The sequence below is a fragment of the Arvicanthis niloticus genome, chromosome 28, assembly GCF_011762505.2.
Source record: "Arvicanthis niloticus isolate mArvNil1 chromosome 28, mArvNil1.pat.X, whole genome shotgun sequence".
NCBI lineage: Eukaryota > Metazoa > Chordata > Mammalia > Rodentia > Muridae > Arvicanthis > Arvicanthis niloticus.
In genome coordinates, this window is record NC_133436.1 from 1,538,687 (window position 1) to 1,551,946 (window position 13,260).

At 40.1% G+C, this 13,260-nt stretch overlaps 1 long non-coding RNA gene across 1 annotated transcript; it reads right to left on the reverse strand.

Annotated features, from left to right (window-relative positions):
* Nucleotides 1-516: 516 nt before the first annotated feature.
* LOC143439990 (uncharacterized) lies at nt 517-11,528 on the reverse strand. Its single transcript, XR_013107930.1, has 3 exons — nt 11,334-11,528; nt 10,581-10,636; nt 517-1,697 (listed from the first exon to the last, which is right to left on the reverse strand). It is a non-coding gene; the product is annotated as an uncharacterized LOC143439990 (long non-coding RNA).
* Between the last annotated feature and the right edge of the window lie 1,732 nt (nt 11,529-13,260).

The window sequence follows — 13,260 nt, forward strand, 5'->3', positions numbered from 1 at the left end:
AGCTTCAATTCAAATGACAAAGCTGAACATGGTGGTATAAAACTATAATCCCTGTTCTGGGGAAGTAGAGGTAAGAGAATCAAGAGTCAAGGTCATCTCAGGTACACAGTGAGCAACAACAAAAAACAAAAATAATATAAGTCATTCATTTTTGAAGTTGGACCTTACCATGTGGCCAGTGTTTTATAACTTTTCTGGGGTGCCATGAACAAACATCTATTCAGCCCCAGATAACAAGGTGCTACAACAGACTAAGAAAACAGTTCTACCCAAGTCTAGCTTAGAAAGACAGTGAGTTCACTGGCATCACTTATAGTGGCATAGTTGAGGAATTTCTTATACAGGAGCACACCATAGTCCCGCTGCAACACGGGTGTGGACTCACAAAGGCTGTATCCCTACAGCCCCCTGCTCAACTCCCAACTAGCTCGACTAGTCCCAGCCAGTCTCCTCTCACTAAAAATTGTGAATGCTTGTGTAACCTGGGGGAGAAGCCTTGTCCATCTAGCTGGGCAGTTTCCTGAGACGTGAGCTCCGTTTACTGCAAGAACCTCTGTACTCGATGTCATTTTCCTCCTGAGTCTTATGGAGATGTCCCCTTTGGGGAGGAATGTTTCAGACAGGCTCTGTATTAGTGCGACAAATGTGTTGCGCCACATCCACTAATTCAAGTGGTTTTAAAGTGCTTTTCTGAATCTTGAGGATTTTAAGGTACCCTGTATAATAGTGAAAAACATCTGGGTGGTTAATTTTGGAGGTCCCCGCAAACTCTACTGCTGGGAGAGAAAAGAACCACAAGAGGCAAAGAAAACCCAGTTCAGCACAACTTAGTTTGCCAGGCTGGTTCAAACTTCAGGAGTCCGACCCCCTAAGCAGTTTATTTTTGACATACATAAGGACAGTGTGTACTTGGGGAAAGGTTTCCTCATGACAATTAATCACAATAAATGACCATATCTAAACCCATTTGCAAAGCATGTTTCTTTTGCAAAGTACCTGTGACCTCTTCCCCAGAAAATGGGTTCCATTGACTAAGAAACAATACTCAGGATAAAGGTGAAGCTTCGCTCTACAGAATAGCAGAATGTCACCAGGCTCTTAAACAATATCCACTCCAGACTTCTGGATAGAAAACAGGTATGTACATCCCTCCTGTTGGATAGAAAAGCCTGCAAGTATAACATCCCTGTTTTCCTAATGCTTCTTTGTGGACACACGGACCTCATGCTCTCTGCAATTAATCACTGCCATGATAGCAGACTTGACAGATGCTCAGACTTGTCATTGGAGGCTTGCTTGTCACATCTTCTTGAGGTTGTCTGTAGTCCTACCCATGAACCAGCATCAGCTTTTTACCCTGTATAATGTAGTAAAGTTATAGCAGCTCATAACACTGAGACTGATAGAGAACAAGCCCTGAGTTCTCAAAGCTCTCAAGCACCAGGGACCAGGACAGAAAAGCATTCCATAATTGTTTAAAAGATTCTCTTTTGGGGATTTAACACAACACACTGAAAATCATTTCTGGAATTACTGAAAACCACAGAACCCTTGGGTTAACTTCTGGAGTAATCTCGAACAGGTTCTTTTCCATTGAAACCCAGTGTTCTTCTCTTCTTGGAGTGATACTTTGCTCTTGAGTTTGAAAATTCAGAGGATGCATAGAAACACCAGCAACTCAAGCAAGACTGATTTCACTGCAAAGTACAAAATGCCAAGAAATAAAAAAATCATCATGTTCAACATAATTATAGGTCATATTTATTTTCATATTGTAAAATGCAAGTTAATCTGTTGAACATTTTTTTAAAAAATGGATTCCTTTTTGAGAATTTCATATATGAACATTGTATTTATATAATTTTTTTCTTTCTCTCCTTCCTCCCACTCTTCCCAACCCCCAATACTTTTCAAATATATCTTATTTAATTATTGTTCATATATGTATGTATATATGTATACATGTATAAGTATGTATGTATATACAAATAATGATAAAGTGTTTGGGGAAAAAATAAAAAAAAAAAAACATCATGTTAAAGGGACTCAAGTGAGGACAACAAAAAAGCAGAAAGTTAATTTTTATGAAACTAGAAGAAATTTATGTACCTCAAACCCTGCTTAAGAAATAGATAAGGGAAAGCAAGAAGCCTCCCACCTAGTCTGCTGAAGAGGTTTCTGCTGCAGGTGACCTGTGAGAAGTGGTTGACTTTGCATGGCTTCTCAGGAACTGGAGGAACTACCACGGAAGGCTTGGATAAGTCTAGCAATGAAATTAAGACACTGCATATAAAGCACCTGCATCTCTACTTAAAAATAATAATAATAATGTAGAAACATAGCCCTGTGGATACTACAGTTGACAGGAGTCAAAGATGCTAAATGAATTCCTGATTGCCCAACAATGACTTTCACGGACTGTGTCAATAACACTCCCATGTTCCTGGAGCTCTCAGTAAGGCTCTGAGTGTCCTGAACAGGAACAGGAAACCAAGATTCACCAGGGAAGCAAAATATACCACCTTGTAAATGAAATGAGCCTCCACTCCCCTGACCTGCTCCAGACCTACAACTGAGAGAAGACAAAAGGAAAAAAGCGGACATGAAATATATTTCCTGGCCAAGAAGTTGGATTCCAATCCTGAGAACACATAAGGAGCACTTATAAATTAAAAACATTTAATATTGGAATTCAGTGACTCACTGGAAAATTGAAAAACTGGCCCAAGAAATCTCCAAGATCAAAGAGACACTGGAAGAGAAGTTTTGTTCCTATTTTCTCATGGAATGCAGCAAGTCCAGCCTCAAGTATGTACTCAGTAAGTAACAAAACCTAAGCTGAAGTAACAGGAGGAAGAGAGCTAAGGAATGTCAAAGAAAGGAAAACTGAAGTCATCTTGCTGAAAATGTTGGACATGAAAAGTTGTAGTAAACTATTTAATCCATTTTAAAATCATTCCTATTTGTATTTTATTTGTGTGGATGAGTGTTTCCTTTGAAAGTCTATCTTTGTACCATGTTCATGCATGATGCCCGCATTTCAATAAATAAATAAACAAACAAATACATTTTGAAACTTTGTTTCATTAAATACAAGGCTGAGGCTTCACTAGGCAAAGAACCTCACATACCTGCACATCTTCCTGGGTATCCCCTGGTCCTTGCACTTTGCAATGTTTAAAAAGATAGTGATGGATATGAAATCACTATGATACGTAGATTTCTTTCACTATGTGAAAAGGATGACATTTATTTTTAAATGTCATCATTTAAGTACATCAGAATGTTTTATAATGTTTATAATATAAGACAATTCTATATCTTAAAAATTGTATGAATGAATGCAATTTTTTTCAGAATCTTAATTTTAGGATGTCTGAAGTGAAATATTTTGCAAAACACCACTTCAAGGTTGACTGGTGGCGGCAATTTAATTTAGTAAATAGGCTCATGCTGCCCCCTGGTGGTTAAAATGGTCAGCAACACACCTGTTGCATAACATTTGGGGGAAATTTTTATTTATTTTTGTTGCAGTAAATAAATTGAATTTTTTGTAAACTCTGTATACACAGAAGAAATATTCTGAAAATTAGTATTTCCAACTCAGTGGACCAAAATAACAAAGAGTTTTCCCTCTGCTCTGATCAACAGTACTGGATCATTTCAACAGAGAAATGTATCTTCAAGTATCTCCTTCTTTTAAAAATAACTCCCCGGTGACTTTAGCTGTCACTCACAGCATTGGGAATACGGAACCTGAAGAAGTCACCTTCTTTAGCCAGACAGGAACCTCACTGGAGTGATAGGAACAGCAACCCACCCACAAAACTTTTGACCCAAAATGTATCCTGTGTACAAAAAATGCAGGCATGGCACAGGGGATGAAGCAATGAAGCAGAGACTATGAGGGTGGCCAACCAATAACCGGTCCAACTTGAGACCCATCCGATGAGAAAGCACCAATCCCTGACACTATTGATGATGTGATGATTGCAGACAGGAGTCCAGCATGGCTCTCCTCTGAGAGGCTCCACCCAGCAGCATTCTCAGATAGATCCAAAGACCCACAGCCAAACAGTGGATGGAGCGTGGGGACTCTTATGAAAGGATTGGGGGAAGGATTGAGGGCCCCCAAAGGGATGGGAACTCTAGAGGAAGACCAACACAGTCAACTAACCTGGAGCCCTGGGGGCTCTCAAAAACCAACCAAAGAGCACACACGGGCTGGACCAAGGCCTCCCCACACATATGTAGCAGATGGACAGCTTAATCTTTATCTTCATGTAGGTCCCAAACAACTGGAGCAGGGGCAGAGGGTGGCTATCTCAAAAGCTATTGCAAGTATGTGGGATATCTTCTAGCTGGGCTGCCTTGTCTAGCCTCAGTGGGAAAGGAAGCGGCTAGCCTCGCAGATACTTAAGGTGCCAAGGTGGGTGGATATACAGGGGAATGGGGAAGGATTTCGGGAGGGATTGGCCGGGAGTGGGGCAATGAACGGGATGTAAAGTGAATAAATAGAAAAATTAAAATTAAAAAATAATTTCCTCATTAAAACAAAACAAAAACAAAAACTTCTTTGAACAGTGCCTCAGCATCATCGCGAGCAGTTGGAACTACAAGCACAGAGCCACCACCCCTGGCCTGCATACAGCTGAGGACCTACTTCTCTATCTGCGGTACTGACTTCTTGAAAACCTGCTGTAAGCACACTTTGTATTTTCTGGATGCAAACCTGAGTTGCATTTTCTTTCCATCTCGCTGAAACTTTCCTGTCAGGCTCTACCGTTAGTTCTCTGAGAGTAAATCCAGCAAAACCTTCTCTGAAGGCCGTGATAGCTTTGAACAGTTGATAACTTAATTTAAAAAAAAAAAAAAAAGATATATTATGTAAAAATGGTCTCCTGGGAAATACTTGATGGCTACAAAAAAAAATTATGAATCATTCAAAATACCTCTAGAACAAAAGGATTTTTTAGAAGACTCATATGTCATCTTACAGAATGCAGGAGAAATACACCGTGGACACTGGGTTCATCCTGTCCCTTGCTCCTGCTTTTAGCCGTGCTTTCCCATGTAACCTGGGAAGACTACCAGCATGTAATGACCAAAATTGGGAGATTAATAGCTCCCATAAGAAAAAAAAAAAAAAACAATCCCCTAGCCTACAGCATCCATCAGCTGGCTGTGCTGGTCCTCTGTGATAACAAACTTTATGTATTGTCTAGTCTGTTCAAGGACCAATCTATTCTATACTATACTAATCTATACTATATCAATCAATCTATACTATACTATACTATACTATATATTATTGTGGATAAGATATCCAGGGTGATGGGGATGGGGAAGGATTTCAGGAGGGCGTGAACAGGAGGGAAGCAGTAATATAATCATTATATTACATTTAATACAGCTGTGTTACATGTGTTACATTTGCCTAACTGCTCTCACAGTGAAAGATATATATATATATATATATATATATATATATATATATATATATATTACAGTTATAATAAAAGCATTCACTGTTTTTATAATTTTTTTTGCATAGACCAAATAAAAAAATCCAAAGAAATGAACATATAATCTAACTTAAAAATATGAACAAAATAGTTTTCAAATGAATATACGGATACAGGAAAATAGTTTGTGAACTATATATAGAGAAGCAACTTAATTAAAATTCAAATGTTTTACCCATGAGGCAAAGAAAAAAGTAAGCATCTGACTCTCAGTAAGAGTTTCTGTTCAGGAGCTAGGTCGATGGGTTAGTAAGAAAGAGCATCCGCTGCACTTGCAAACAGCCTCGGTTCCGTTCCCAGCACCCACATGGTGGCTCACAACTGTCTGTAACTCCAGTTTCAGGGGATCCAATGCCCTCTTCTGAATTCCATGGACACCATGCATGCACATGGTACACAAACATACATGAAGATTGTGATTTGAGTAAGAATGGCCCCACGGGCTCACGTCTGAATACTTTGCATAATGTTTCACTTAGTTTGGGAAGGAGTAGAAGATGTGGCCTTGTTGGAGGGCAGACTGTGAAGTTCCACAAAGACCCCATATTCCCAGTGTGCCCTTTGCCTCCTGCCTCTGCTGCTGCTCAAACAGTATGCCTGTCTCCTTGCCTGCTGCCATGTTCTCTGCCATGGTGATCATGGACTCTAAACCCTCTGACACTGATCACCCCAAATAAAACCTTTCTTCAATAAGTTGCCTTGGTCATGGTGTCTCTTTGTGGCAATAGAAAAGTAACTGGGACACAGTTAAACATCCAATACAAATGAGATAAAATGAATAAATCTACAAGAAAATGTCTATTCAGAAGGGTTGATGAGACATTCTGCTCACCAGTTACACTAACATCATGTGACTGAAATAAGCAATTTTAAGAGGTATCTAATCCTAAAAGGCCTAATTTTTTGACTTTTATGTTTGAGATATCTTGAGACTTTGTGGCACTAACTGATTTATGTTTAGAGCCTTCATACACTCTGGTTCCATAACTCACATAATGTAATTCCTTATCACTCAACTACACTAATAACAGCAAACTGAAAGAAGGATTTATTCCCATAATTTCAAATACACTGGAGGCCAGAACCAGGCACTGGGTCCCTGCTGTAGTGCTTCTCACCTGATTGCTTTGAGTCAGGAACTCGAAACTCACTACTGGGGTTAATTGAAATGGATTACAGGCAGCGGTTCAGCTAGTCCAACAATGGCTGTCAATGGAAGATACAAGAATCCACTGCATTGCCTCAGCTGCTCTTCAGTATATGGTGGTAGATGCCAGAATCCCGAGGGAAGCAGGCTCTAACGCCAGTGAAGGAAGGAAGCTTGCCAGCGAGTGCGAGGGCAAGCAGGAAGAGAGCAAATGCTTTCTTCGTCCATGTCATTTTTACAGGCTACCACCAGGTGTGACCCAGATTAAAGGTGGAGCCCCCCCCCCCCAAAGATCTAGATTAAAAGTGAGACTTCCCAATTCAAATGAGTCAGTTAGGAAAACCCTTCACGGCTGTACCCAGCCACTTGGATTTTAGTTAATTCCATAGTTAAGTTGACAACTAAGAACAGTCACCACAGCAGGTAAGACATTGTGTCCCAGGACACAGCAGTGTGCCCAGTAGACTTTTTTTTTTTTTTATAAAGAGGTTAAAATAACCCAATTAGAAAAGAACACTGTTTTCAACAATGCTACTCAAAAAATTGAATCTATACAGGGGAATGATGAATCTCAAGTTATGCTTTTTTTTTCTATTAAAAACTGCCCCTGGGGACTGGGAGATAGGACTGGAGAGATGGTCGAGTGGTTAGGAACACTGGCTGCTCTTACAGTGGATCTGGGTTAGATTCCCAGTACCCACATGACAGTTCACAACTGTCTAGAACTCCAGTTCCTGAGTATCCAACACCCTTTTCTGGCCTACACAGGCATGAGGCAGGCAACTGGTACTCAGACATACAAGGGAAGGCAGAACACTCATACACACAGAATAAATAACTCTAAAAGCTTTACTCAAAATTGATTCACAGTGGAACAATGACTCAAACTAAAACCTGAAGTGAAAGCACAGGAGACGTTTCACCAAACCACAAAAAAAAAAAAAGATTTTATTATTAGTATGTGCATGTTTTGCTTGTATATGTGTGTGTGTGTGTGTGTGTGTGTGTCTAGTAATCACAGAGGCAAGGAGAAGAGACTGAGTCCCCTGGGGCTAGAGTTACAAATAGAAATTAACTGCCATTGGAGGCTGGGCATCAAACGTGGGTCCATAGCCAGAGCAGAAAGTGCCCTCAACCACGGATCCACCTCTCTAGTCTTCTTTAAAAAAAAAAAAAAAAAAAATTAAATCACAAAACCCTACTAAGATAAAGCAATCGCAAGGAAAAGAATCCAGCAGGGGCATTATTACACTACTTGACTTCAAAATACACTACACCAAGGTGTAGTAACCAAAATGACACAGTACTGGTATAAATACAGACCGGTGAGACAAAACAGAGAGCCTTCAAGTAAAGCCATACACACCTGCATCAACTGGATTTTAAAACACATGCATAGAAAATGCATCAAAAACCAGAAGCTAAGAACTGGATATCTGCACACAGAAAAGGAAGCTAGGCCCCCGTCTTACACAGTGTACAATAAAACCAACTCAAAGTACAGTAAAGCCAGGCACAGCGACACTACTTGATAACGCTGGGCAAATATTTCAGTACACCAGTGTAGGAAAAGATGTTTTGTTTTTGTTTGTTTGTTTGGTATGATTCTAGGAGTAAAGAGAATAAAAGCCAAGTAGACAAATGGAATGGCATCTGATCAAATCTTCTGCACAGCACAGTAAAGAGCCCTGTGGGAAGACTGGTGTCTCCTGCAGTGGCTACCTAGCATGCTTGAAGCTGTGGCCCTATCCCTAGCACCAAATAAAACCCAGGGTGAAGAGACTTCACAGATAACAAGAGAAAATGTCTGTAAACCATGCACATAAGACAAGCGGGTTAGCATTCAACATACATGAAGAACCTCAAACATCAGTAGGGAAAAAAACATATGACGTAATTTAAAAACACATGATGGGTCCAATTAACCACATGTTCATGAACATAAAATGAACAGTAAGTGCACAGAAAAAATGTTCCATGCCACTCATTAAAGAGAAAGACAAAACCAAACCTCAATGAGAAATCATCTTACCTCAATCAGAATAGCTAGTATTAAAGAAACTAAAGAGCTGGAGACGGTGTGGAGACAGTGGTACCACCATATATTGTTGATAAAAACATGAATTCGGTCATTTAAGAGAAGTGTGTGAGACTTCCTTTAAAAAAAAAAAAAAAAACAGTACAGCGTGATCCAGTCATTCCACCAGATGGTATATAGTCCAAGGAAAGAAGATCATATGTTAAAGAGCTATCCTCATGCTCAAGTTCTCTGCGGTATTGATTCAAAATAACCACAAAACAGAAATTCAGAAATGGACAGCAGACAGGGGAGGGTGGGGAAAGGAGGCACATGCTAGTCCCTCAGAAAACGATGAAATGACACTGACGGGAATGAGACATATATTGAGGTAAGACAGGCCGAGCCAAGCAGTGTATCTCCCTGATTTGTGGAATCTAAAGGGCTAATTTCCAAGAATGAGGGGGCGGGGAGAGAAGAAGCAGTGAACTAGGTCACACTGAGATAAGAGCAGGAAGTTCTGGTGTGCTGTTACACAGCATAGTGACTACAGCAGTGAATGTTCCAAAAGCTATGAAAGGGGATTGTGTCTCACACACACACACCACACACACACACACACACACACACACACACACACACACACACACACATGAAAAATGCATCAGTATACGTTTATCCTTATTTAAAGCTCCAATACAATGGTCACAAAGATGGCCCGAGTTAAACAAAAGAGGATCATGAAACCAACCCCAAAATCATGAATCTGGAGATGGGGTTAGTAGGGGTAAGCTGGGGTTGACAGAAAGTAAGATAATAGAATACGTGTATGGGAGTAATCAGAACTCACTCTCTCTCTCTCTCTCTCTCTCTCTCTCTCTCTCTCTCTCGTGTGTGTGTGTGTGTGTGTGTGTGTGTGTGCGCATGCATCAAATAATATTAAAACTTTAAAAAATTCAAAGTTCTTGCCACACAACCAGGCTGAAAACATAGGAAAAATTTGAAAAGAAACTGATAGAAATGTTCCTCCTTTTAACTGGAAACAAAGCAGCCTCTTCATTGGGTGAGCAACACAGTCACCCCAAGGCTATCACACGCAGTTAGAGGGATCGAGCAGAGCTGAGCATAGCAGTACTTGTGTCTAGTCCCAGCACTTGGCTATGGATGCAGGAGGATCAGAAGTTCAAGGCTATCCTCAGAAGCGAAGAGTCAGAGGCCAGCATGGGCCATGTGAGAGTCCAGTTCACATCCACCAACGTCCCCCAACAATTTAAAAAAAAAAAAAAAAACAGAAAACAAACAAACAAAACCAAGATGAACTACTGACACACAAAGCATAAGGGAGTCTCAGAAACACGGTGTTGGGCAAAGAAGTCAGACGGAACACTGTGCACTCCATGACCTCACCTCACCTAGTTCAAATCCTGGCAAAGACAAATCTAGTGTAACTTAAGGCAGGTCAGCGAGTTGTTTCCTGCCCACAGCTTATGAAGGAGGGCTAGACAGAAAGGGGCATAAGGAAAATGTTCAGAGGGATGGAAATATTCTGCATCATCATTATAGCAGGGTAGCGTGGCCAGAGCACTATGTATATTTTACTGTATGTAGAGTTTCTGAATAAAGTTGACAAAAAAGAAAAACAAAAGAACAATTCACTTTAAAGTGTCATTTCTTAGAACATGGATAATTTACAAAAGAATGCTCTCCTCTTGTCCAAAAAAAATATAGAAAACTAGAGAATCATAATAATTTCTTTTTAACTTGTGACAGCACAGATCACCAAGCAATGAATCCTAGAGTTACAAAAAGCCCTTTAAGGGGAGCTGGAATACACAAACCATATATTTGAAGTAAAACGGATAGGGACAGTTCCATCAGAGTGAGTACTTACAGACTCAGTGTGAATGGCGGCTATCCTGTATGCACACTGCTGCAGGAAACTGTTCACTGGAAAGATAATGATATCTAGGTAACCAGACAGTATGAATTACCAGCTTCTGATGGTTCAACATCACCAATAGATTCCAGTGCTTCATAACGCTCTAGAAAAAGCAAGTACTGTGGGGTCATCAATACAGCAAAGGAAAATAGCTCTGTAGAGCCAAGGCACCGACCCCATGACACCAAAATCATCTAATGGCTGCAGATACTTCACAAATTCGTACATGGGGCTAGATGGGTTGGGATGGTACAGGCCTTTAATCCCAACACTAGGGACGCAAAATGAGACAGATCCATACATGACTTCCAAGCAAGCCAGAGCTACATAGTAAGACCCTGCCCCATTCTAACTGCCCAACCCCCATCCCCAAAAAGAGGAAGAGAAAGAAATGATGCATAGCAAGGCCAGAGGTCACACGGCCATAAAAACAACTGTTTTTTGAAATCTTAAAAGTTACAATTACTTAAGATACTAAACATCTAACAACATATACAAAAAATGAGTAAGACCACAATAAAAGAAAATCTTCAGTAATGGAGGTCTCTGTTCATAAGTTGGAAGTCTTGGTCCCGAGTCTGTTATTCCCCACTGTGATCTCCACTGAAATCTCAGTATGCTTTTGGGAAAAATTAGTCAACTGCTTATAAAATGTGAGAGCAAAAAAATTTCAAAGAATTAGAGTAATTGTGAGGAAGTACTTACATTTGTAAACTTGGGAGCTTACTACCAGCGGCAGTAAAAATAGAAGGTGCCATTGGCATAAGAACATAAATACAAATGAACAGAGCAAAGCAGGGAGCTCGGCAATGGCTCAGTATGCACGTGGATGCCTGGTCTCAAAGGCTCAGTATGCACGTGGATGCCTGGCCTCAGAAACTGACAAAGAGATTCAGTGCTCAGCAAACTGTGAAAATAATTTCTAGTCAGACAGCTGTACTATATCTGTAAGAAATTCATAGAAAACCCAGCCGTTACTTGGTTTTGTCTTACATGTGTAAACTAATATTCTAACCGTTTGGTAGTTCTGTATTTTCACTTCCTCATGTAGACCGTAATGTGCTCAGAATGCTGTGTCTGCTAACATGAGGGGAATTGTTTCTGCATGGTGCCAATTTTATGTCAACAAGACCTAAAATCTCAATCTCTCTCTCTCTCTCTCTCTCTCTCTCTCTCTCTCTCTCTCTCTCTCTCTCTCTCTCTCTCTCTCACACACACACACACACACACACACACACACACACACACACACACACACACAAAGATGCAGTGGTGCCCCACACCTTTAATCCCAGCACTCGGTAGGGAGAGACAGGTGCATCTCTTGAGTTTGAGGCCACCCTGGTCTACAGAGCTAGCCAAGACTACACGGAGAAATCCTGCTTCAAAATACAAAAAGAAAAAATATGTCACTAGAGTCGATCACAGAATTTAAAGCATTTTGTTTGGTAGCTTTTCTTCCTCTTTGCTATAGTACAAGATGGGCCTTGTGGATAAATGACCCAGCATGGGAAATACCCCTGGAGTAACTGTACTTAGGTTTAACCTAAAAAAAGAAAGAAAGAAAGAAAGAAAGAAAGAAAGAAAGAAAGAAAGAAAGAAAGAAAGAAAGAAAGAAAGAAAGAAAGAAAAGCTTGAGTTTTTACAAAAGTCATTCACTGGAGAAAATATAATTTCAATGGAACTAAATGTTTGCTTCCAAATAACTGAACATTCTAAAAATTTTAACCCAAAAGTTACCACAGATATTGAGACTGCTGTCCATCCACCTCCCTCCACAGATCTTACATCCAATGCCATAGCAAAGAATAAAGATGTTTCTTGAGTTGCAACATGTTTGATGAAGATATCTATTAATTTACATACTGATTCAGAAACATCTAAAACTTGTTTGCTGAGTAATAAAACTTTTCAACACAATAATTAGTTCCAAGCCCTAAGCCTCACTTCTTTTAAGCTATTATAACTACAATAGTTACTTATGACCCAAAGGCAATTTTCTAGCCAAAAAGTTAATTTGAGTGCAGATAAAACTATCTAAACACGAGCTGAAAAGGGATATGCCAAACCAGACGGTAAAGCCAGGTAAAGCCCAGGAGGCCTCAGCCCTACACAGACAACTGCAGGCAGCTAAGGAAGGCTGAGAGTGGGAGAGTCTTCCCCAGGGAAGAGCACAATTGGTTATCCAATACCAAATGGTCAGCCTTGAAAATATACATACAAGTAACATTATACAGACTAAGGGGGTTATATTTAGAAATACTGATACACACACACACAATTCATAAACAATAAAAAAAAAAACTGAGGCCATGAAAGAGAGCAAGGAGGGGTATACAGGAATTAATATGGTATTTGGAAGGAAGGGAGAAACGATATATTCCATTTCGGTGGGATAGCTTTTTCAAGGCAGGCTAGCCTGCAATGACTTCTGGGTGCACAGAAAATAACTGACACAAAACAAAAACCATAAACAGTTGGTGAGAATTCTCAAATAATCTTACCATAAAATCCACTCAACCATTTCATTTTATGCTGCAATAACAGATAACTGAAATGTCCACATGGTCAACCAAAGGCTGCATCATACACACTGCGATGGTTTACGCCACGATGGAGCGGCTGTAGCTGT